General features: G+C 24.6%; 1 protein-coding gene across 7 annotated transcripts in view; it reads right to left on the reverse strand.

Moving 5' to 3' along the window:
* Nucleotides 1-25,719, reverse strand: part of LOC122505579 (RNA-binding protein Musashi homolog Rbp6) — a 1,132,030-nt gene that overhangs the window by 635,761 nt on the left and 470,550 nt on the right. The gene's annotated exons all lie outside the window — the stretch shown is intronic.

The raw sequence follows: 25,719 nt of genomic DNA on the forward strand, positions 1-25,719 counted from the left end.
GCAGACGAGTGCTTTTGGGTTTCTCTCTACTCTCCCAGTATTGAAGCATCCATTTCGTCGAACTTAATTATCTGATTAGTCCACCTTCGAAACCGTTGTTCTATCTCCCTTCTACATTATTACCACTTGTCCATCATTTCAAAACGCTTCGCAAAATAATTTTCTGTTTATTTTATTTTTTTTTTTTTATTTTTTTATTAAATCATTTTTTTCGAATCTTTTTTATTAATAATTTTTTTTTTTTTGATAGTTTATTAATAGAAACATAAGATTAAAAAGATTTCATGTCCTTTTCAATGAGAGTTTATTTTTAAAGAGGTAAAATTAAAAATTTATTTTCTTTCACACTTTACTTTTAAAAAACTGACATTAAAAATTTATATTCATTTTACTGATAAGAAGGTATTTTTTTTATAATTTTCAAGAATAAAAAGTACAAACTATTTTCGATTTGTTCAAGTTTTCCACAGAATGAGAAAAAAAACGAATAATGTTGGAAAAATTACGTCCTTGATAATAAAATTTATATCAACATCGAAATCCCATTAAGAGAATACTGTCAATGTTTACAGGGACATTAAAGTCTCGTTAATGAGACTTGCGCTATTCACTCGGGAACAGTAACGTTCAATTAACGTACTTGTTGGTTACAAAATGAAAATTTATTCACAACTCATTTGGATTTAGAAAATTATATACGTCCCCTTTGTCAAATGATATTTTTTCATTGTTTTCTGTTATTTTTAGAAGACAAAAAACGAAGAAAGGAGACGAAAATACTATACGCAAGTACTTGACACTCTATCCAATTGAGAAAATTCTAAAGAATGTTACCCCTCGATTTTACCAGAATGATTCAATATCAAATCTAGTGAATAATCTCTAGAATTTTTCGAAAAACAATTTTAAATAGAATATTTTAATAAAATTAATAATTTTAAAAATAATACAACGTAAAAATTTTTAATTCAAATTTATTTTCATAAAAATAAAATATAAATTAGAATAAAAAAATTCTTATCACAAGATCCAATTATGTTCAAAATTGAAAAAAAAATCTCGTCAAAATTCCAATTATCTTTATAAATAATAAATTATTCTTTAAAATTCAATTATTTTCAAAAAATTTCCACATTTCAATAATTCTTAATATCTTTACTATTTTAATAAAATTTAATTATTTTCGTAAATAATAAAACTCATCGCAGAATTTAAATTATTTTTAATAAATTTTTAATCGAATTCCTTGAAAAATGTAAATTTATAAAGATTTTATTAAAATTCGACAAAAAGATTCAATTATTTAAATTAAAAAAAGTAAAATTAAAAATTGTATTATCAAAGTAATACAATTTTTTATAAGAATTAAATTTTAAGAAGCATTTAATTATTCAATAGATAATTTACTTTTGTATTTAAATAATTGAATTATCGTAGAATTTTCTAATGAAAATTAATTTAAAAATTAATTTTAGTTTTGAAGAAGTTACAGTAACAATATTCTTATAAGATAAAATAATTATTTCATGTCTCGAACATCTTTAATATTTAATAATATTAAATTAATATTTAATATTAATATTTAATATTTAATAATTTATACATCTTTAATAAATAATTAAATAATTACTTATTTAATTATTTATTATAATTAAATAATTTTTAAAGTTGTTTAATTTCAGAAAGGTTTGAATTTAAAGTCTTTGAAATCTTAAAATTCCTATAGAAAAAAATTATAATTAAATATTTATTTAAAAAAGAAGTTATTGACGTTTTAGAATAATTGCAATTAAAGAAATTCGTAGATAAATGTAACAGAACATTTTTTTTGAGTAAATTTTTTTTCTTTATTTTCTATAAATTTAAAAATTTTTATTTTCAATTAAAATTTGTAGGTAATTGGCAAATAAAATTTATAAAGATTTTAATTTTTCCTCTTTTTGAATTTCGCGCCAAACCCGTTTTGCATTTGATGTCAGCTACACTAGCGCTCCAACGGAAAAAGCGTTGCAACTCAGGTGAGAGATGATCTTAAATTAAATTCCAACTAGAATTCGAATATAGTAACAAAATTCCAATAAAATTATTCGTAATAGAGTTTTAAACAAAATTTTACCCGTTATTCAGTTTTAGTTTTCTGAAAGATTTTTACATTTTAAAATAGTTTTCGTTTCCAAATTTTTCCCCAGCACATTATCAACGAGAGACTGGTGTCTTAACGACTCGACGGTTGCATGAACGTTAAGTAAATCATGCGGACCTTCTGTGACCGAATTGCGAATTTAATGGACGGACGCACGTGTCAGCTTCACGGACGATGCTCTTCTGGGTTTACAATATATTCTACAAATTGAATACGACAATTTATTGCTCCTCTGCAAAATTACAGGCGTCAAATTGCTACATTGTGTCATTATGAATTACCTAAATATTAAAGCGTATCTCTCACTATTTCTTGAAAGCGAAAAGTGCGAACAAAAATACATTTTGTATTTACTACATAATTATAATAGTAATGATAGTAGTAAAAACAATAATAATAATAATAATAATAATAATAATAATAATAATAATAAAAACCCTCTGGGTATCATGTTCGTTCCAAAAACGTTTTAAGAACGTTTTAGGAACGAACAATTTTTTTTTGCCCAGAGGAGAAAATAGTAATAATAATAATAGCAATAGTAATAATATTATTATTACTGATAATAATAATAATTTAATAACTGTTACTCTAATCATTAATATTATTATTTTTATATAACTATTGTTACAAAAATAGTTGCTTAAAAAACCTAAGAAATAGAAGATCTATAATTCAGTTCTAAAATGTAAAGTTTCGTTCACTGCTAAAATTAAGGAATGCATTTATAATACATGAAAATAGCATTTGCAGCTTTTGTTTAATTAATTACAAATGATCAAGAGTGGTATACACTCTGTAGATGAACCTTTCACTTTGTATAGTATAGGTTAATTGAAGCTTCGTTATTCCGCTGAATCATGAAACATGCTGATGGTTTTGCTGCAAATTCTTCCGCAACAGCTCCGATTCTATCTAATTAGCGAAACTACATTGCCTAACAGAAACTGCGAACACGAACTAACTTAACGACGCGGGTCAGCTGCAATCTATCCTCACTCACTCTCCTCCATCCCCCTTTTAGATTTTGTGTACGACCCCTCTCCCCAATCTGAATTAGTTTACGAACGCAGTGTAACAATTTGTTCATTGGCTGTCACCTACATTTACAACATTCTCTCGTTACAAGCAGAACTAACCGTTTTTGTTAATTTGTTTTCCTTTTTTTTAAATCCTTATTTTCGTTCATTTCATTCGCAAATTTTATTTTCATTTTGTTTTTTTTTTCGTTCGGTTCAAATCGAAATTTTATTTCGTCCAGAAAAGGAGTTTTCATTTGAGGACCAATTTTCAATAAAAAAAAATAAGCGATTGGTCATTTTGCTTTAGAAGCAAATACCAAATTTATTTTTCTAAATATTGCAATTTTTTTTATTTGATAGTAAAATGATTGAAGAATTGCAGTAGAATTACGAAAATGAGATTCAAGATGGACGTGTATTCTCCACCTGAGAACGTCAAGGTCACCAGTAGATGGCACTTTAGTCCGCCTTTATTGGAAATTTTCCTGCCACCTGGTGGTGACCTTGGGCGTTCTCAAGTGGTGAAATCGAACCCACCATTTTATCTCAAAGAAATTTTATTATTTTTTATTAATAAATAATAAAAAAGAGTAATTTAATAGAATTAATTAATTTACTTTAATTTAAAAGAGTAATTTAAGCTATAAAATATTTTCTCGATTTAATTAAATTTAAATTGTAGGAAAAAAAGGAAAAAATTATAAAGAAGAAAAAACTTGACAAAAAATATTCAAAGAAATGAAAACAAAAGCAACAATCGTTTTCCCAAAGCGGAAAAGCGTTATTCCGCTTTTTGAGGCGAGACATGCACGCGATTTCCGCGTTAACTCACGTGGAGAAACACAGCGGGGTTTCGTGGCGCGAAGTAACACGCCACTTTGTCCCAGAGCATTTCGACCTATCAGGTTTTGATATTATCGTGAGGCTGTTTTAACACCCCTCTCTGTCCCCCTTCACCCCTTTTTAACCCACCCCCCCCCCACCATCTCTAAGGAAGGCACCCTTATTTATTCTTCGATTAACCGCACCGGCTGCACTGACACTAACGACACACACACGCACTCTGCACAGTGAATTACCACACCAAGGAAAAGGTTAATGTCGTCGAAATATAGTGGCTCTCTCTAATACGTTCAAGATAGTTACGCCTGGTACATGTTTCTCGTCGTTAACCCTTGACTCCTTGAAACGTGGAATCATGCCATTGCCCTCCAAGACTGCTTGCGATGGAGATTTTACGACACAATCATTTAACGATATTATATATGTATAGTTCAAAATCCTTCTTCTAATTTCATGCTTATTTTCATTTTCTCCTTTGGAAAATTTATTTGAAAATTTATTTTCCATGCAATTTTTTTTCTATTCTCCTTTTTTCTTTGATTTTCAATTTTTATAACTAGTTTTGCAATGACAATAAATAATTATGAAAACTATATTCCTTAAAAAAAGGAATTTTTTGAAAGTAATCGAGGAAAGCGCTCTTCTTGGTATATTTATTATTTAATAATTTTTCATTATTATTATTATGGTATTGTAGTTAATTTTATAGCATAATAATTATAAACTTATATCTTAAGATTCAATATGGCGGTTCTTCTCCACTTGCGAACGACAAGGTCACCGCCAGATGGCACTCAAGTTGCCAAAACTACTCCTAACCATGTAGTGACAATTTTGGCGCCAAAATTCAAAAAGAAAAATTAAAATGTTGTAATTTTTCTAGCATTTCACAAAAATAATTAAATTTTATAATAATAGATGCATTTACAAAATTTTATTTAATGAAAAATCAATTTTTGTTGTCACCATTCTTTGCCATACTTCAATTTCCACACAGGAATGTATAAAATACAGTAAATAATAAAGAAATAAATATTTGTAAAAATATAGTAAGAAAATGAAAATAAAGATAATAAGATATAATGACGAGATAAAAATAAAAATAAAAAACAAGTTTTCACAAGGAGGAAAATAAGGGGCAGAATGTTAAAGTGATTAGAGGGAAACTTCTTTTGCGGTTGGAAGTTTAAAAGCGTGTCTTTTCTTCAAAAACTATTAGCATCATGGTACCATTTAATATTCTTTATGTTGCAATAAAAAAAGCACTGTTAAAGGAAGAAAAAGTTGCAAAAGAATCTTAGCGGGTAGTTTTTATCGTGGAAAAAAGTGTGGCGAGGAGAATGTGATCTTCCCTGAGGTGGACTCTTAATAATCCCCGATTCATAAGAGGTCTCGATACGGGGTGTCGGGCACGACTTGCTTGATAAAGAATGACGATCGTAACGGAAGAAAGTTGCAGGGTGCTTATCGCCCAATAAATTCTACTTCAACTAGTCGACCTCTTTCTTTCATGCCTCCTCTACCTATCTATTCTTATTCTTTTTTTTTCTTCGTTCCTTTTCACCTTCACAAGTACCCATACATTCTCTATACTCGTGTAGAGAGTGAGAGAGAGAGAGAAAAAAAACCACCACCGTGTAATTATCGCCTAGCGAGGTTCCAACTAAATTTTCGCCTAACGACGATTTACGACCGAATTAACAACAGATTGCCCCAATATGGTGGACCCAAACACCAGTTCTTTCATAATTCCTCGAACTCTTTTTTCTTATCCCGTCTCGTGAGGTGTTTTACGAGCGGTGGAGCCAAATTGCGTAAGTAGACACGAACCTTATTCGGTCAATTTGCAACCGTATTTTTTTAAATTGCCAACTTTTGATTGCAATAACAGGGTTGCCACAGGTTAGGGAAATTAGGGAAAAATCAGGGATTTTTATTAAAAGTAATGTAAAAAATTAAATTTTTAGAATTTATAAGAAAATTCTTAATTTTAGAGTCTTTTTTGTATGACTAATAAACTATCAAATTACCACGAATTCTAATACCAAAACCTTCAATTTTTGCTATTTCTGACAATAATTTATTTTAAATAATTTAATTCTATTGAAGAACTGACAGAAACTTATTAAACTTATAAATAATTTAATGAAGTAGGTATTTTTTTGAAAAATTTTAATTTCAATTCTGTTGAAATTAATTTCAATTTTAAAAATTTTAACACAAGTCTTTGAAAGAATTCACCTATCTTAATAAATATCAAAATTCTTTTTAAAAATTCAATTATTTTCAAAAATTTTTTAATATTCTCGTCCACATTTGAATTATCTTTATATACAGCAAAATTCTTCGCCGAAATTCAATTATTTTTAAAAATTTAAATAAAATTCATGACAAAAATTTTTATTATTTTCAAAAAATTTTCTTAATTTAATGATTTTTAATACTCTACACACTTATAATTAAAAAATTGTGAAGAAGTTAATTTTTTGAAAAGTTTTTATTCAAAATGATTTAAAATTGTTTTGACACACAGTAAAACGTGAGGTGTTAAAATAACACCAGAATGGATTAAAATAATGTGCAACAGTTTAATCCCTCTAGGATTAAATTAACACCAGAAAGGATTGAAATAATCTATTTTGGTGTTATTTTTAACTATGAATGAAATTTTACTTTAAATAAAACACCAGAGTCAACGATTTGTAAAAATTCAACGAATTTAGCTTCTCCAGGGATAATAGTAATTTAATAACATAGTTACTAAATTCAATTGTGTTCAAAAATTTTTAAAAATTCTCGTCAAAATTTCAATTCTCTTTATAAATAATAAAATTCTTCTCGGATATTCAATTATTTTACAAAATTTTAATCAAATTCTTGTTAAAATTTCAATTATTTTCAAAAGTTTTCTAAAATTCAATGATTTTCAATATCTACTATTTCAATAAAATTTTCTAAAAGAATTCCATTATTAAAAAAATTTGAATAAAATTCTACGCAAACATTTAATTACTTTCATAAATAATAAAAATTTTTACAGGAATTCAATTATTTACAAATTTTTTTTATAAATTTCTTCGCAATAATTCAATTATTTTCATAAATAATAACAGTTTTACAGGGATTCAATTATTTTCATAAATAATAAAACCCATTGCAGAATTTCAATTATTTTTAATGCAATTTTATCAAATTCCTCGAAAAATGTAATTATTCTTAAAAATTGTATTCAAATTCGTCCAAAGAATTTAATGATTTAAAAAATTTGTTGATAACATTTTTTATGAGAATTTAATTTCAAGAGAAATGAAATTAATAAATTATTTATTTTTGTATTTAAATTATTGAATTCTCATAGAATTTACTAATAAATATAGCACTAATTTCGGACATTAAAAGTCAGCAGCCTCCCCAAAAATTCTTTTAGTGTACATACAAGGAGAGATGTCCCAGTTAGTCCCGTGAGGGGAAGTAGCCTTCCCCCACCATACAGCACACCAAGTTGAAACAGATTTCAGTTAAAATTTTAGATTATAATTAAATATTAAAAGCATTATAACGTGGATTTTTTAAAATAATTAAATTTTGAAAAAGTTTCAAATTAAAATCATTGAAATTCTTAATTTTTTATATTCTTGACAAACCATTCTGTAGAATTCATTCTTTTTAAAAGTTTAATATAGGATTTTTATTGATATTATTTTAATTTTTCATTTTTCAATATATATTTAATTACAGAATTTCCGAATAATTAGAATTTTGTAAAATTGAATTGTAAACGAATGAATTTGAAAATTGTCAAAGAACATTTTTTAAAAATTATTAAAAATAATGGATTTATTGAAGAACTTTAGTTAAAAACAGTAGAAAAAAATTTAATTTTAGAAAAGTTACAAATTATTGCAGAAATTTAATTTCTTTCAAGAGTAATAAAATTCTTGTTAAGGATTCAATTATTTTTACTACTAATAAAACTCATCGTAGCGTTTCAATTATTTTTCATACAATTACAATAATTGAATTCCTTGAAAAAAGTAATTATGTTCATGCATGTTTTAATAAAATTTGACAAAAGAATTCAATTATTTAAAAATTTGTTAATAAAATGCTTTATGAGAATTGAATTTTGAGAAATATTCAATTATTCAATAAATTATTTACTTTGCATTTAAATAATTAAATTCTTGTAGAATTCTCTAATAAAAATTGATTTTCATTTCATAAAAATGAATTTCAGTTAAAATTTTAAATTATAATTGAATATTAAAAGCAATAAAGCGTGAATTTTTAGAAATAATTGAATTTTCAAATTAATTTTTTTGACAAAGTTTAATTGAATTTTTTTATATTTTTTTAAGTTTTTATTTTCTAATACCTATTTTATACATTTAATTAAAGAATTTAGGAATAATTGAAATTTCGTGAAATTAAATATTGTAAAAAAGTGGATTTGAAAATTGCAAACGAACTTTTCCGAAAATTATTAAAAAAATAATTGTAGTTAAACATATTTTTGAAAATAATAATTAAATTGAAGTAATGAATATAATTTTGAAGAAGTATAATATTCTTATAATATAAAATAATGATTTTATTACTTGGTCATCTTTAAGTATTATAAAATATGAAGAAATCGATCACTCCGAGTCGAATCACTCCGAACTCGGAGTTATCGATATCTTCATGTTTTATAGTTATAAAAAAATTTAATGAACTAAAATTTCATTCATTGTAAAAAATAACGCCAAAATTGATTATTTTTTTTTTTTTGTGTTAATTTAATCTGAAACACTTTTTAATACCTCACGATTTACTGTGAATACAATTCAATACTCTAATATAGTATTGAACGTAAAATAACAATTAAATACATTAAGACACTTTAAATAAGCGCGTTTTTTTTCTACCAATGAGAGATCTACACTGGCGCAAGCGCAGTAGATTTTGGTATCGTTCGCTGGCAAATCTCTCACTTGAGTTGCAACACTTTTTCCGTTGAGGCGCTAGTGTAGCTAAAATGAAAAACAAAACACAGTAAGCAGCAGCTGTAAAAGACGGATTGAAATAGAATAAAGCAAAAATAATATTAACGAGAAATTTCTCCATATTTTGCATTCTCTCTCAATTCGATAAGAGTGTGTCGCATCTCAGTTATCTTTTGCACTCTCTCACAAACTGCAAACCGCGAGAGATGAACGCCAACGCTTCATGTGTCCTCATTGGGAGTGCGTATAGGTAACTGGGTATAGCTTTATGACTCGGTAGCGAGTCATCAACCGGCGTACTCTTTAACGGTTGTACTTTTACGATACAGCCCCTGTGTAATGTCGACATTACACGGTTACACCACGCATGGAATACGATGCAACACCATAAATTCTTACGTTGTACCAAGAGACCATTGCCAGTGCGCGCGGAGTCAGTTTATTCCCAGAGTGGACATAAACGCAATAACGACCAGTGTATGTAGTTTCGTTTAATTGAGGGGCTTTAATCGATGGAATTATTACCTTATAGGGAAAACGAATTATTTACAGATCTTGGGATGATCTGTAAATAAATCTCCTGGTTTCTTATATTTAGCGATGCTTCTATTTTAACATTTTGCAAATTAGCCATCGTGATGTTGTCGACAGGGTGACCTATGTGAATTTTTCAATAGATGTCTATTCGTAGAAAATGTTAATTAAATATATTACATAATAATTATATTAAATATAATTTCAATTTTATTAATAATACAATATTTATATTAATATTTATATTATATTAATAATATATAATAATAATATTATAATAATATAACAAAAGATTTCGAGAAATTTGTTGAGCTCATGTTTAATTTTAGCTACACTAGCGCCCCATTCGACAAAGTGTTAAAACTCTGATGGGAAACGACAAGTTGTAAAATTCCAGGCAACGAATTTATTAATTACTTCATAAAAAAGTAATTTCAGCAAAAAAGTGCAGAAAAAAAATTTAAAAATCAAAAATACTGCCTCACTTTTAAAAGAATCACTCATATGTGATTGGAATTTAATAATTAATTTCCTCCCCTAATGTGAAAAGTTTCATTAAAAAAAAAGAAGAAAAAAAAACTCTAGTTCCATTATTCACAATGATCTAATCATCTTGAAGTTGTGTATTTGTATTTGTCTTGATAAGTTTCGAGCTTAAAATGAGACTGTCGATAAGAGAACTCGTCTTTGCGGAAATAAATGAGAGTGCCAGACTGCTAAGAGTCACACGAGCAAGAAGGATTTAGATTTCTTTAACGAGGAAAAATGATAGTTAACTTTACTCTAAAGGAAGCGAAAGAAAATTCCAACTTTCTCCACTGTTTTTCTTATCCAAACTAATTTCTCTCGACTGAGATAACTTTTAATAGTGTCATTTAAATAAATAAGACAGTAAAATACTCTTTTTTTTCCCCCAATGCAAAGGAAGGAGAAATTTTTCACAATTTTATATTCGAATAGAAAAAGATATTCTTCTTTTTAAAAATGAAAAACTTTTTATAAATGCAGTAATTTAAGTAGAAAAAAGATATTCAATTTCTAACTGAAGTTATTAAATCTAAATATTAACAAATTTCATTTAAAAACAGGGATAGTTAATCTGAATGTGAAAAATTTTGAAAATAAAGATATTCAATCTAAAACTAAAGATAATTAATCTGAAACTGAAGATATTCAATTTAAAAACAAGAATACTTAAATTTGAAAGTGAAGAAATATTGAAAATGAAGATGTTAAATTTGAAACTGAATATATTCAATTTAAAAATTAAGATACTTTATCAGAAAGTGAAGAAATTGTGCAAAGAAGATATTCAATCTGAAACTAAAGATATTAAATCTGAAACTGAAGATATTCAATTTAAAAACAAGAATACTTGATTTGAAAATGAAGAAATATTGAAAATGAAGATATTCGATTTTAGAAAAAGTATACTTTATCTGAAAGTAAAGAAATTTGAAAATGAAGATATTTAATCTCAAACTAAAGAGAATTAATCTGAAACTGAAGATATTCTATACTTGATTTGAAAGTGAAGAAATATGGAAACTAAAGATATTAAATATGAAACTAAAGATATTAAATATGAAACTAAAGATATTACATTTAAAATCAAGAATTCTTAATTTCATAGTGAAGAAATAATGAAACTAAAGATATTTAATTTTAAAACAAGAATACTTAATTTGAAAGTGAAGAAATATTGAAACTGAAGATATTAAATCTGAAACATGAATAGATTTAATTTAATAAAAAGAATACTTAATTTGAAAGTGAAGAAATATTGAAAATGACGATATTCGATTTAAAAACAAGGATACTTTATCTGAAAGTGAAGAAATATGAAAATGAAGATATTAAATCTGAAACTGAAGATATTTAATTTTAAAAAAATACTTAATTTGAAAGTGAAGAAAAATTTAAACTAATGATATTAAATCTGAAACTAAGGATATTTAATTTAAAAAAAATACTTAATTTGAAAGTGAAGAAATATTGAAACTATTGATATTAAATCTGAAACTGAAGATATTCAATTTAAATACAAGAATACTTAATTTGAAAGTGAAGACATATTGAAACTATTGATATTAAATCTGAAACTGAATATATTCAATTTAAAGACAAGAATACTTAATTTAAAAGTGAAGAAATATTAAAACTAAAAATATTAAGTCTAAAACTAAAGATATTTAATTTAAAAACAAGAATACTTAATTTGAAAGTGAAGAAATATTGAAAATGACGATATTTGATTTAAAAACAAGGATACTTTATCTGAAAGTGAAGATATTTAATTTTAAAAAAATACTTAATTTGAAAGTGAAGAAATATTGAAACTATTGATATTAAATCTGAAACTGAATAGATTTAATTTCATAAAAAGAATACTTAATTTGAAAGTGAAGAAATATTGAAAATGACGATATTCGATTTAAAAACAAGAAAACTTAATTTGAAAGTGAAGAAATATGAAAATGAAGATATTAAATCTGAAACTGAAGATATTTAATGTAAAAAAAATACTTAATTTGAAAGTGAAGAAATATTGAAGCTGAAGATATTAAATCTGAAACTGAAGATATTTATTTCAATAAGAACGATACTTAATCTGAATTTGAAGATATTCAATTTAAAAACAAGAAACCTTAATTTGAAAGTGAAAAAATATTGGAATTAAAGATATTTAATCTGAAACTGAAGATATTTCAATTTAAAAACAAGTATACTATTAATCTAAAATTGAAGAAATTTCAAAAATGAAGATATTCAATTTGAAAATGAAAATTTGACATGTATGAAATAGGATAAGATTGTTTTGAATCACTTTTTTCGGGGTTGGGGTGGGGGAAAATTTATGGTGTAGACAAAGAGAGGACGGGAGTGGAAGGAGAAATTGAAGGTACTACATCGATCTTATCGAGCTTATGGGAAGCAGTTTTCGCGAAGCTTCCATATCAGCGAGACCAAGCCCCGTTTGACCTGGCACACACGCCGTCCATAGATCAAGAGGTACCCTTAGAAGCGAAAACCCTGTGTGCCACGGGCTAACCATTAATTTACAACCCGCAGAGTAACCCCATGCTTCGCCCCCTCGAGTACTAGAGAATCCACGTCCTTTTGCGGCAGATATGAGCTACGACGTGGCGCTAAGGGATTCAGCCTCCCTTTACTTTCAACTTCTATCCTTCTTCCTTTCATTTCATTTTTCTCCTCTCATCCTTCTAATATTCCCATCGTCCCTTTCACTATGATTTCTCAATATTGCCCCCTACCCTCCTCCCCCCACCTCTTTTTCACTTTCTTCAAAACTCATCTGACATTTAGGCTTCAACCCTTCTTTTTTAAGAGTCAAGTCTCTTTTAATCACTGTCACACGAACTATAAAAGTACAATTTTTTACTCTCTTGCTCATTTCTTCTCGTTTAATCAAAGCTGATTTTAATATCATTTCTGGTAAATTGCATTTTTCAATTTAAAAATGATAAAAGTTTGAAAATTGAACCATTTTTTTTCATTTTTTTTTTATTAATAATAAATTACCAGATTTTATTAGTCTCGTTACTTTTTTTTGTTGAATGTTAGAAAAAATACCACATTTTAAGTTTTGTTTTCGAATACTGGCGCCAAAATCGCCACTAGGTGGCGAGGGTTAATTTTAGCAACTGAACCGCCATCTAGTGGTGACCTTGGTGTTCGCAGGTGGAGAATACCATCTCCATATTGCATCTCAAATTAACTATTAATAATCTGATAATTCTGTCTGTTACTCATTCAGTCCAAAGTTTGAAATTATTTTTTGTGAATACTTATCTTTTTTTTTCTCTAAAAACTATTGTTTGAAAAATCAAAAATATGCAAGTATTTTTTTCATGATTTATAATGAAATAATATTAGAAATTAGAAAATTTAAAAAAAATTATGATTAACAAATAAAAAATATAACCATCTTATTTATTATATGCTTTTTTCTTTAACAAATTTCGTTTCACTGATATAAATTATGCACAGTTTTCATCTTTTTATTTATAAAAAATATTAGGAAAATTGTTAATTCTTAATTACAATAGTTTTAATAAAATTCAAAGTTATTTAAAAATAAAGGAGAAAAAAAATAATTATAAATTCTATTTAACAATTACAAATTTTAATTGAAAATATAATTGAAAATTTTTAAATGTTTAGAAAGCAAAGGAAAGAATTTTACTCCAAAAAATTTTCTGTTACATATATTTATAAATTTTTTTTCAATCGTTCAATTATTCGAAAACATGAATAACATCTTTTTTAAATAAATATTTAATTATTATTTTTCCACAAGAATTAAGATTTTAAAAAATTCAAAATTCAAACCTTTTTGAAATTAAATAACAAATAAAAAATTGTTATAAAACATGAAGATATCGATTGCTCCGAGTCGAAGACTCGGAGTGATCGATTTCTTCATATTTTATAACTCTGAGTGATAAAATAATTTTTTATCTTATAAGAATATTTCTTCTTTAAAATTATTTAGATCATTTCAATTCAATTATTATTTTCTAGAATTTTTAACTAAAACTCTTCTTTAATTAATTATTTTTAATATTTTTTAAAAAAGCTTTTTGAGAAATTTGCAAATTCATTTGTTTTTAATTCAATTATACGAAATTTCGATTATTTGGCTATTCATCAATTAAATATATATTAGAGAATAAAAACTTCGAGTAATGTAAAAAAATATCCAATTAAAAAAATTCAAAACAAAATTTTTCAAACAAAATAAATTCTACAAAATTGTTAGTTGTATGGAAAATCTAAATTTTCAACAATTTTAATTTGAAACATTTTCAAAATTCAATTACTTTTAAAAATTTTTTTTCTATAATAATTCTAATATTCTATTATTATCTAAAATTTTAAGTAAAATTCATTTTTTAATCAATTTTTATTAGGAAATTCAAAGAGAATTCCATTGTTTAAATAGAAATAGAAATAATTTATTGAACAACTGTAAATGTTTAAATGTTTTTTAAAATTAAATTCGTTTAAAGAATTTTATTAATAAAACATTTTTAAATAATTGAATTCTTTTGATGAATTTTAATAAAAATTTTAAGAATAATTATATTTTTTGAGAAATTCGATTAAAATTATGTAGGTATTAAAAATAATTGAAATTTTCCGATGAGTTGTATCATTTTTTAAAAATAATTAAATTTCTAAACAATATTTATTATTCATGAAAATAATTGAATTTTTCAGAATAATTAAATGTTAGCAAAGAATTTTATTCACATTATTTAAAATAATCAAATGTTTGCGAAAAATTTTATCCACATTTATTTTTAAATAATTAAATTCTTTTGGAAGACTTTATTAAAATATAGATATTGAGAAATTGAGGAAAATTTTTGAAAATAATTGAAATTTTGCCGTGAATTTTATTAAAGTTTTTGAAAATAATTGAAATTTTGCCGTGAATTTTATTAAAATTTTTGAAAATAATTGAAATTTTGGTAAGAATTGTATTAAAATGTTTAATAAAAATAGAATTGCAGAGAAGAATATTTATCATTTATAAAGATAATTGAAATTTTGACAAGAGTTTTTAAAAATTTGGGAACATAATTGAATTTTTGCAATTCTTTGTAACTTCTCAAAAATTCAATTTTTTTAGTGTTTTAAGTTTTAACTAAAATTCTTCTATAAATCCATTATTTTTTATAATTTATTAAATATGTAATATTAAAGTAACTCCTTTAATTTAACTACTTAAAAATTTATTACTTTCAGAAGAATTTCATTAATTCAATTAATTTTGAAGTAATTAAGTAAAATTATTCATAATTTCTAAGTAATAATTTTATGACAGTTCTTCTACGTTTAAATTTTACATTTGAATTATTTTTTTCATTTGAGTGATTTTTTTATTTTCTTTTTTAATTGTAATTATTTTTTTCTAATTTAAAGTATTTATTTCATTTGAGTGATTTTTTTATTTTCTTTTTTAATTGTAATTATTTTTTTCTAATTTGAAGTATTTTTTTTTTTAAATTTTTTTTTTCATTTAATTTATTTTTTTTTCATTTAAAATTAAGATCGTATCTTTTTTTCCAGTAAGAATTGTTTGAAATTCGTAAATTTAGAATAAAGTGATGATCAGTGCGGAAAAGTTAGAGATTTAGCGGTAAGATGAGCACCATTGGACCACCCTTGGTGCTGATAAGAGTTCACACTCTCCAGGGGTGGTCACACAGTGGCTCGCGAGCTCACTGACGAGCATAGCCACCCACGCCTTTCAGACACTCTGATAAATTACTCAACCTCTCGCAATCCCCTCGTCCTTCTATGTGTACTATCCTTCTATCAGCCAAAGTACCTTTATTCCTCTCTCTTTCTCTGTGTTTGTTTGTGAGTGTATGCTACCTTCAACCTCGCTCCAAGACGGAGAAATCGAGCAAAACACGAAAGCACGAAACGTAAGACCAACAACAGAGATATTCATCGTGAAGATCGAATTTTCATTACGGATTTTTTCTTTCAAATGAAAAAAAAAATTGCAAATGATATTAAATAATGATAGTGAAATATAATAAAGGATAAATGGAAATAAAGTTAGGAAATATATTTACTAAATTTATTTCCACGTGGAAATGGAAATTGAATTTTAGACAAGTTGAAAATGTTTGCAAAAATTCAATTATGTTTAAAAATTAAAAAAAAATCCCAGTCAAAATTTCAATTATCTTTAAAAATAATAAAATTCTTCCCAAAAATTCAATTATTTTCATAAATAATAAAAATTCAACTACGGAGATTCAATTATTTCCATGAATATTAAAACTCATCATAGTATTTCAATTATTTTTAATACAATTATTTTAACCAAATTCTTCGAAAAATGTAATTATTATTAAAAATTGTATTAAAATTCGTCAAAAGAATTTAATTGTTAGTTAAAAATATAAAAAATTTAGATTTTCAAATTTTCATAATAAATTCTTTAATTAAATATATATATTAGAAAATAAAAACTTGAAATCATTTTTTTAAAATTCATCAGTTTTTTAATCTATTTTTTCATGTTTTACAAGAATATTTTCATCAGTTATTGAATTTAAAAATGACAAAATTAGAAATTTTTGAAAATCATAATTCCTATTGAAGCAATTTTAAGGGGACTTTCTGGTTTAGAATTGACAAAAAAGGAAGGTTTTAAAACTTTTATTGTAAGAACAGTATTAAAGAAATTGTAAAAACTATTTTTGGACATTGTAGCACATTGCGTAGAGAAAATTTAAAAAATATGTTTGAGTGTATTTAGTTCAATTTCATAGCTGTAGGTGGCGTCTTCCAAAAGATACCTTTTTTTTGGTACGTTAGATTCCGGGCAACCTGTAATACATAAATTCAAGTTCCAAACGGGAATCTCTTCATAAGGATTTATTCTTGTGCCTAAACCTCAAGAACGATTTTTTTTAAAGGTTTTTTTATTTTATATGTACATTTTTCTCAAAAACTCGCAAAAACGCCGTGTTTTTGGGTCAATTTACCTCCATATAAAAACACAGGCGGGAAAAATATGAGTTTTTAGAGGTTTAGGCACCAGATTTTTAAATAAAGAATCGAAAATTTTTTGGGATTTCAAAATCGGTTCGGTAGATTTCGAGAAAAGCTCTGTACCAGTTTGAAAAATGAGTTTTCGAGAAAAACGCGTTTAAAGTTTTCATAACATAATTCATTGAGTCATGAATATCAAACAACTTTTTATTACAACAGAACTTCGTAACCCGCTGTTTTTGGGGTCGCTGATTACGAATTTGATGTCCGTTTTGGAAAATCCAAAATGGCGGATCCAATATGGCGGACGAAAAAATAAAAATTCAACCGGATTTGCTTAAAACTTGCTACTCGGGGGTTTTTGGGGTCGCTGATTACGAATTTGATGTTAGTTTTTGAAAATACAAAATGGCGGATCCAATATGGCGGACGAAAAAATAAAAATTCAACCGGATTTGCTTAAAACTTGTTACTCGGGGGTTTTTGGGGTCGCTGATTACGAATTTGATGTCAGTTTTTGAAAATACAAAATGGCGGATCTAATATGGCGGACGAAAAAATAAAAATTCAACCGGATTTGCTTAAAACTAGAACGTTAATGTTTTGTGCCTATATTCATAACTAGCAATCTCAAAAGGCCACAAGTAACCATTTTCAACTAAATTTAATTAATTTCTTAATCTTTTTTCCGCCATATTAGATCCGCCATTTTGTATTTTCAAAAACTGCCATCAAATTCGTAATCAGCGACCCCAAAAACCCCCGAGTAACAAGTTTTAAGCAAATCTGGTTGAATTTTTATTTTTTCGTCCGCCATATTGGATCCGCCATTTTGTATTTTCAAAAACTGACATCAAATTCGTAATCAGCGACCCCAAAAACCCTCGAGTAACATGTTTCAAGCTAATATCAATAAAAGAGGAACACCAAATATGTAAATAAGATAACTGTAGATTGTTGTTGAAATACATACCGTCATAAATATTGTTATAACTTTTGTTTTTGTACATATTTTTTAAAAATCGTTTTGGGACAGTAATTCTATGATACTAAGGAACATTTTTAAGCAAAAAAAAAAATCGATTTTTTTGAAATTCTAAACCAGAAAGTCCCCTTAAAAATAATAGAATTTAAAATTTTTTAATTAGATTTTTTTTTTGAAAACACTAAAAGAATTCAATTTTGGAGAAGTTAGAAATAATCGCAGAAATTCAATTATTTTCAAAAATAATAAAATTAAATTATGTTCAAAATTAAAAGATTAAAAGAAAAATCTTCTCAACAACCCCAATTATCTTTGTAAATAACAAAATCTTCCCCAAAAGTTCAATTATTTTCAACATCTACTAGTTTAATAAAATTTTCCGAAAAGAATTCAATTATTTAAAAAAATTTTAATAAAATTGTAAACAAACATTTAATTATTTTTAAAAATATTAAAAATTCCAAAGGAATTTAATTATTTATAATTTTTTATAAATTTCTTCCCAATAATTCAATTATTTTCTTTAATTTTTAATTAGTTTTATTTAATTTTTTAATATATATCTATATATTTATTAATTTATTAAAAATCATGGATTTATAGAAGAATTTTAGTTAAAAACACCAAATAAAATTTAATTTGAGACAAGTTAAAAATGTTTGCAGAAATTCAAATATGTTTAAAAATTAAAAAAAAATCCCAGTCAAATTTTGTAAAATTGAATTGTTAACAAATTAATTTAAAAATTCTCAATGAACTTTTTCAAAAATTGTTAAAAATAATAGATTTATAGAAGAATTTTAGTTAAAAACACGAAAAAAGAATTTAATTTTGGAAAAGTTACAAATTATTGCAGAAATTCAATTATTTTCAAGAATAATAATATTTTTCGCAATAATTCAATTATTTTCATAAATAATAATTTTTTTTTTACAGAGATTCAATTATTTTCATTAATATTTAAACTCATCATAGTATTTCAATTATTTTTAATGTAATTTTAAATTTTTAACCAAATTCTTCGAAAAATGTAATTATTCTTAAAAATGTTATTAAAATTCGTCGAAGAAATTCAACTATTTAAAAATTTGTTGATAAAATTCTTTATGAGAATTTAATTTTGAGAGACATTCATTTATTTAATAATTTTTTTGAATTCTCGTAGAATTTTCGAATAATAATGGTTTCAAAAATAAATTTCAGTTAAAATTTTAGATAATAATTGAATAATAAAAGCATTATAGCAATGAATTTTTAGAAATAATTGTATTTTTAAAAAGTTTAATTAAATATTTTGTTGGAGTTATTTGAAGCTTTTATTTTCTAAATATTTAATTATGAAGAATTTCCGAATAATCGAAATTTCGTAAAATTGAATTGTAAACAACAATTCTCTAGGAACTTTTGCAAAAATTATTAAAAATAATTGATTACTTTATTTCTTAAATTGTTAATTTATTTCTTTTGAAGAATTTGAATAAAATTGTTGAAATTAATGACATTTTTTTTTAAGAATTTACTTAAAATTGTATTAAAAATAACTGAAATCCTGTGAAGAATTTTATTATTTATAAAAATAATTGAATTCTCGCTACGAATTTTATTACATTAATTTTAAATAATTGAAATCCTGTAAGGAATATTATTATTTATAAAAATGATTGAATTGTTGCAAGGTGGCGAGGAATAGTTTTGCTAACCAAACTGCCATCTAGCGGTGACCTTGGCGTTCTGAGGTGGAGAATAGAATCTCCATATTGAATCTCAAGATGTTCGTTATTCTGTAATTTATTGAAACTAAACAAAATATCGAGAACAATATCCGAAATTGTTTTTTCTAATGAGAAATAATTTAGAAAAGAACTTTTTACATTGGAATTAAATTAAATAAAAAAAGAATGTAAAAATAAAAGAGAAAGTACAGTTAAAAGGGAAAATAAAAGTAAATGTGAAAGTGAAAGTCGAAATTATGTTACAATATTACAAATGGATTCAAAAATCGATTTGTGGAGAAAAAACCTTTTCTCTTTGTAAAATGAAATAAAAATTTAAAAAAAAGACAGAAAAATTAAAAAAAAAGAAGAGAAAAATTAAAGAAAGATAGAAAAATTAGAAAAAGACAGAAAAATAAAAAAAAAAACGAGAAAATTAGTTTTAACTGAAAAAATTGGAGACTCAGATAAAAGTGTTGAGTTGATTACAACGTTGCCTAATTTCGTTAGATGCTTTTAGTGCTAGCCGTTAACTCCCTGAAAGATCGTTGACTAACGAAAGCGATAAGAGCAAGCATTGGTTTCCGTACGCACGTACGATCGTCACAACATTAATTACGATCGTACAGGCGCGTTCGGACTCGTTTCGGACTGAAAATCCTCTTAAGAACCGCTTTCAATTCCCCAGTGAGCTGAGAGATCGAACCCAGTAATAGGGAACTACACACTTAAGAACCCATGCGGCAACCTGTCATTATTTTATTATCGTAATTACCGTTGCAGTGTACGTACCACTAAAAAAAACCCCTCCACGTGAGTAGGCGGTCCCCATTTTCATTTTGCAAAAAAATAAAAATACTTTTTCATTCGATTTTTCAATTTTCAAATTTTTAAATTTTTTCTTTTTCATTCGATTTTTCAATTTTCAAATTAAAAAATCGAATAAAAAAGTATTTAATAATAAAAAGGAAATATTTTCCACAATACAGAATTTGTATATATATTCCTGATGAAATATGGAATTTCAGATCTGTCAAGAAGTCGAAAAACAATTCTCATTAGATATAAAGTCGACGTTGGCGAATTTTCCTCATTAAAACTACAGATTTCTCAATCTTCGTAAAAGCGTAATAGACGTCTTATTAACTCGCATAACAGAGTGGCTGATAAAGGGTTGAGAGAGAGAGAGGGAGGGGAGGGAAGAGAAAGAGATCAGAAAGCGAAACTCCCTAATTGTTCGAGGACGTTACGATAATCAGAGGAGTAGTTAAGGCGATTCGAAGGAGTGCAAACGAAAGCAAAGAAGAGTACGAGAACGGAGGGTCTTTTCTGTTTGATTCGAATGGCTTTATTTCTGCTTAATAAGCGGGTGTGAATAGGCACAGCTGTTGCATCTCTGCTTCATAACTTTGCTAAGAGTAAAATAGTCCCGTGTTTCGTTTTGTCGTCCAATCTCATTCGTCGACAATGAATAAGATAAATAATTAAGAGAAGAGAGAACTGAAGAGCTTGCTAGTCACTATTTAAAACTTTCTGAACAATTAATTAGACAAAATAAAGATGAGAAAAATCTCTCTTTTTTTCAACCTATTTCTCTTTTTCTTCAATTTTCCTCTCTATTTTTCATATTTTTATTAGAATGTTCAAAAAAAGATTCTTGGTCATGTGCACTGAGAAAACTATTTATTTGATTCAAACATATTTTGTTTAAATCAAACTTCAAATATATTTGATAAACAGACAAAAGATATTAATTTTTTAACATAATTTTTGTTTAAATCAAATAACAGAAAATATGTGTGAATTAAACATAATTATTAAAACAAATAATATTTTTGAATTAAACATAATTATTAAAACAAATAATATTTTTGAATCAAAGCAGTAGATATTTTCTATAAACTAATTTCAATTAAACAAAATCAGTTAAAATTACAAATGATTGCAGAAATTAAATTATTTTCAAAAGTAATAAAATTCTTATCGCACAAATTTAATTATGTTCAAAATTTTTTTTGAAATTCTCATCAAAATTTCAATTATTTTTAGAAATAATTAAATACTTCTCCGAAATACAATTATTTTCAAAAATTTAATAAAATTCTTGTCAAAATTTCAATTATTTTAAAAAATTTTCCTTAATTCAATGATTTTTAATAGGTATCTACTATTTTAATAAAATTTTCCAAAAAAAATTCAATTATTTAAAAAAGAATTCAATAAATTTCTACGCAAACCTTTAATTATTTTCAAAAAATAATGAAAATTTCACAGGAATTTCCTTATTTATAAATTTTATTTTTATAAATTTCTCCCCAATAATTCAATTATTTTCATGAATAATAAAATTTTTACAGGAATTCAATTATTTTCGTAAATAATAAAATCTTTTTCAAAATTCAATTATATTTAAAAATTCACGCTATAATGCTTTAAATATTTAATTATTATCTAAAATATTAACTGAAATCCATTATTAAATCAATTTTTATTATTTATGAAAATAATTGAATTCCAAAAAAGAATTTTATTATTTACGAAAATAATTGAATTTCTGAAAAATTTTATTATTTATGAAAATAATTCAATTTTTGGGAAGAAATTTATAAAAAAAATTGTAAATAATGAAATTCCTGTGAAATTTTTATTATTTTTTAAAAATAATTGAAGGTTTGTGTAGAAATTTATTAAATTTTTTTTTAAATAATTGAATTCTTTTGGAAAATTTTATTACCTATTAAAAATCATTGAATTGATGAAAATTTTTGAAAATAATTGAAATTTTTTTTTATCTATTTATTCATAAATAGATAAAAATTGATTAAAAATTGGATTTCAATTAAAATTTTAGATTATAATTGAATATTAAAAGCATTAGAGCTTAAATTTTTAAATATAATTGAATTTTGAAAAAGTTTCAGATTAAAATCTTTGAAAATTTAAATTTTGCATATTTTTAACTAACAATTCTGTAGAATTAATTTTTTTTTAGAAACTTTAATTGCGGATTTTTCTAAAAATTATTTCAAGTTTTTATTTTCTAATATATATATTTAATTGAAGAATTTATGAATAATTGAAATTTTGTAAAATTGAATTGCAAACAAATGAATTTGAAAATTCTCAATAAACTTTTTCAAAAAATTATTAAAAATAATGAATTTATAGAAGAATTTTAGTTAAAAACCCGCAAAAAAAATTTAATTTTGGAAAAGTTACAAATTATTGCAGAAATTCAATTATTTTCAAGAGTAATAATATTTTTCGCAAAAATTAAATATTGTTCAAAAATAATAAAATTCTTCTTAGGGATTTAATTAATTTTATAAATAATACAAACTCATCACAGAATTTCAATTATTTTTAATACAATTTTAATCAAATTTCTTGAAAAATGTACATAATTATTCTTAAAAATTTTATTCAAATTTGTCGATAGAATTCAGTTATTTAAAAATTTGTTGATAAAATTCTTTACCAGAATTGAATTTTAAGAAACATTTAATTATTCAACAAATTATTTATATTTGTATAAAAATAATTGAATTCTAGTAGAATTTTCTAATAAATAGTGATTTCAAAATTAATTTCAGTTAAAATTTTAGATAATAATTGAATTGTAAATGATTTAAATAGAGCTAATGATCAATAAATAAATTCATAGTTCCTCAAAATTTTAGTTCCATATTAGTTTTCAATTTCCATAAATTTTAATAATTTTTATTTATTTTTTATTTATTTCTTATTTATTTACTATTCATTTGCCATTTGTTACTTGTTATTTATTTAGTATTTATTTATTTTGTTAGTTATTTATTCGTTATTTTTTCTGTAAAGTTAAAAATTGTGCGTCTAAAAATAACTAATATTGATTTTTAAAATTGATATTCATATTATAAAGTCAAATTTGAAAAAGACAATATATGTAAATTTTGAAGTTTGCATATGCGAGAAAAATGAAGACGAAAATAACGTTAGCTGTATTTCAACGAAATATGTGCTTTAATATTTTTAGAGTCGTTGGCCTTCGCTCGTCAATCATTTTTGGATGCTTTTCCGGATTGAACGCCACTTTCGGTGCGATGAATGAGAAAGATGAGGGGCATGTCTCAAATTCCCATATGCTTGGCTACACGTGTCAAGCATTATTAGATTTTTAAAAATATATATTCCAAAAAAGAAATTTTAATATATTTTCCTCGTTAATGAACCCTTTGATTCAATTAAATTTAATTAAACCACTAAACTTTCCATGCAAAACTGTTGAACGCAGTTCACTATCTTTGTCATTAAAAATAAATTTAAAAAAATAAACAATAAAAATAGCAAATAAAGAATTAAATTAAAACAAATTAAAACAAATTAAAATAAAAAGAAATAAGCAAAAAGCAATAAAAAACTAAATAAAAATAAAAAATGTTAATTTAAATGAATAAAAAACAATAAAAGGGTGAATAGAAATAAAAAAATTTGTTAAAATAAATAAAAAATAATAAAAAATGTAAATAAAGTAAAATTAATTTTTTCAATACTTTCAGTATTTTACTTTTGGAGCGTTAATTTTATCGGCATTTTTTTAGCACTTTGGAAAGTGTTCGAAATTATTTTTCAGCTCTTTGTAAAAGAAAACAGTTTATAACATAAAAATTTAAAATTGAAATTATAATATACAAAATATGTAGACTGCACAATATAAATACGAAAATTTTTGTACTTAATTGTACACTAAATTCTACTAATGTATATAAATAGAGGGACATAATAGTGAAAGCGATACAGTTAATGTTGGTATAATCATAAAAAATAAAGTACTAATAATAACCGTATTATTTTCAATAAAAAATGTTTAATATCCTCGGGGATGAATAGCTAAATGAACGTTGTCTCCTCTTTCATAACCACAATTTTCAAAATAACTTCAAAGTGTACACGTAAAATGGTCGGTTTTAATGAAAAATTACTGGCTATCGTATGCTGTTTATTATTATTTCTTCAATCATGAATCATGCCACTGTTTAAGGTGTTTTTGTTATACTCTTTTATTTATTATATTTTTATATATATATATTTTTTTTCAATATACTTTTAAATGTACTTGTTTATTTACCGCTCATTTATATTTCTTTTGTTGATATTTGTAACTCTATTTTTTTACTGTAAATATATTTTTGCTCTCAATTTCTTTTTAATCAATAAACAATTTTTTAATCTAAATATTTGTTGCTTTCTAAATATTTTTACTCTCTAAATATTTTTTACTCTGCAAATATTTGTTACTTTCTAAATATTGTTACTCTCTAAATATTTTTAATCTCTAAATATTTTTCACTCTACAAATGTTTTGTATCCTTTTGTTTTTTACTTTAAATATTTTTTACTCTCAAAACATTTTCTACTCTTTTGTTTTTCACTTGGAATATTTTTTACTCTCTAAATATTTTCTACTCTGTATTTTTTACTTTAAAAATTTTTTACTTTAAATATATTTACTCTCAAATATTTTTACTCTTAAATAATTTTAATCTCAAATATTTTTACTCTCAAATATTTTTACTTTCAAATATTTTTACTCTCAAATATTTTTACTCTCAAATATTTTTACTCCCATTTTTTACTCCCTTTTTTACTCCCTTTTTTACTTTCTACTTAATTGTTACTCTATTTTTTACTCTTTAAATATTGTTCTCCGTCTAGATTTAAATTAATAAAGAATCGCTCACCAATTAAAATTAGCAAAAAAATCTATTCGCCTCATTTTGTTTATGAGAGAATTTTCACGCCATCTAGGTGGCAAATTTAATGAATTATATTGTCGCGAAATTTAAATAAACAAAAAAATTTTCCGACTGGCTTATTTTAATTTTCCCCATTTTTTCGAGGAATTTATCCTTCGAAAAAAGGAAATTGTATGTATTTTATATTGAATTATTTTTGCATAAAATAAAATGAATAT

The sequence above is a fragment of the Leptopilina heterotoma genome, unplaced genomic scaffold (assembly GCF_015476425.1).
Source record: "Leptopilina heterotoma isolate Lh14 unplaced genomic scaffold, ASM1547642v1 Lhet_36, whole genome shotgun sequence".
Lineage (NCBI taxonomy): Eukaryota > Metazoa > Arthropoda > Insecta > Hymenoptera > Figitidae > Leptopilina > Leptopilina heterotoma.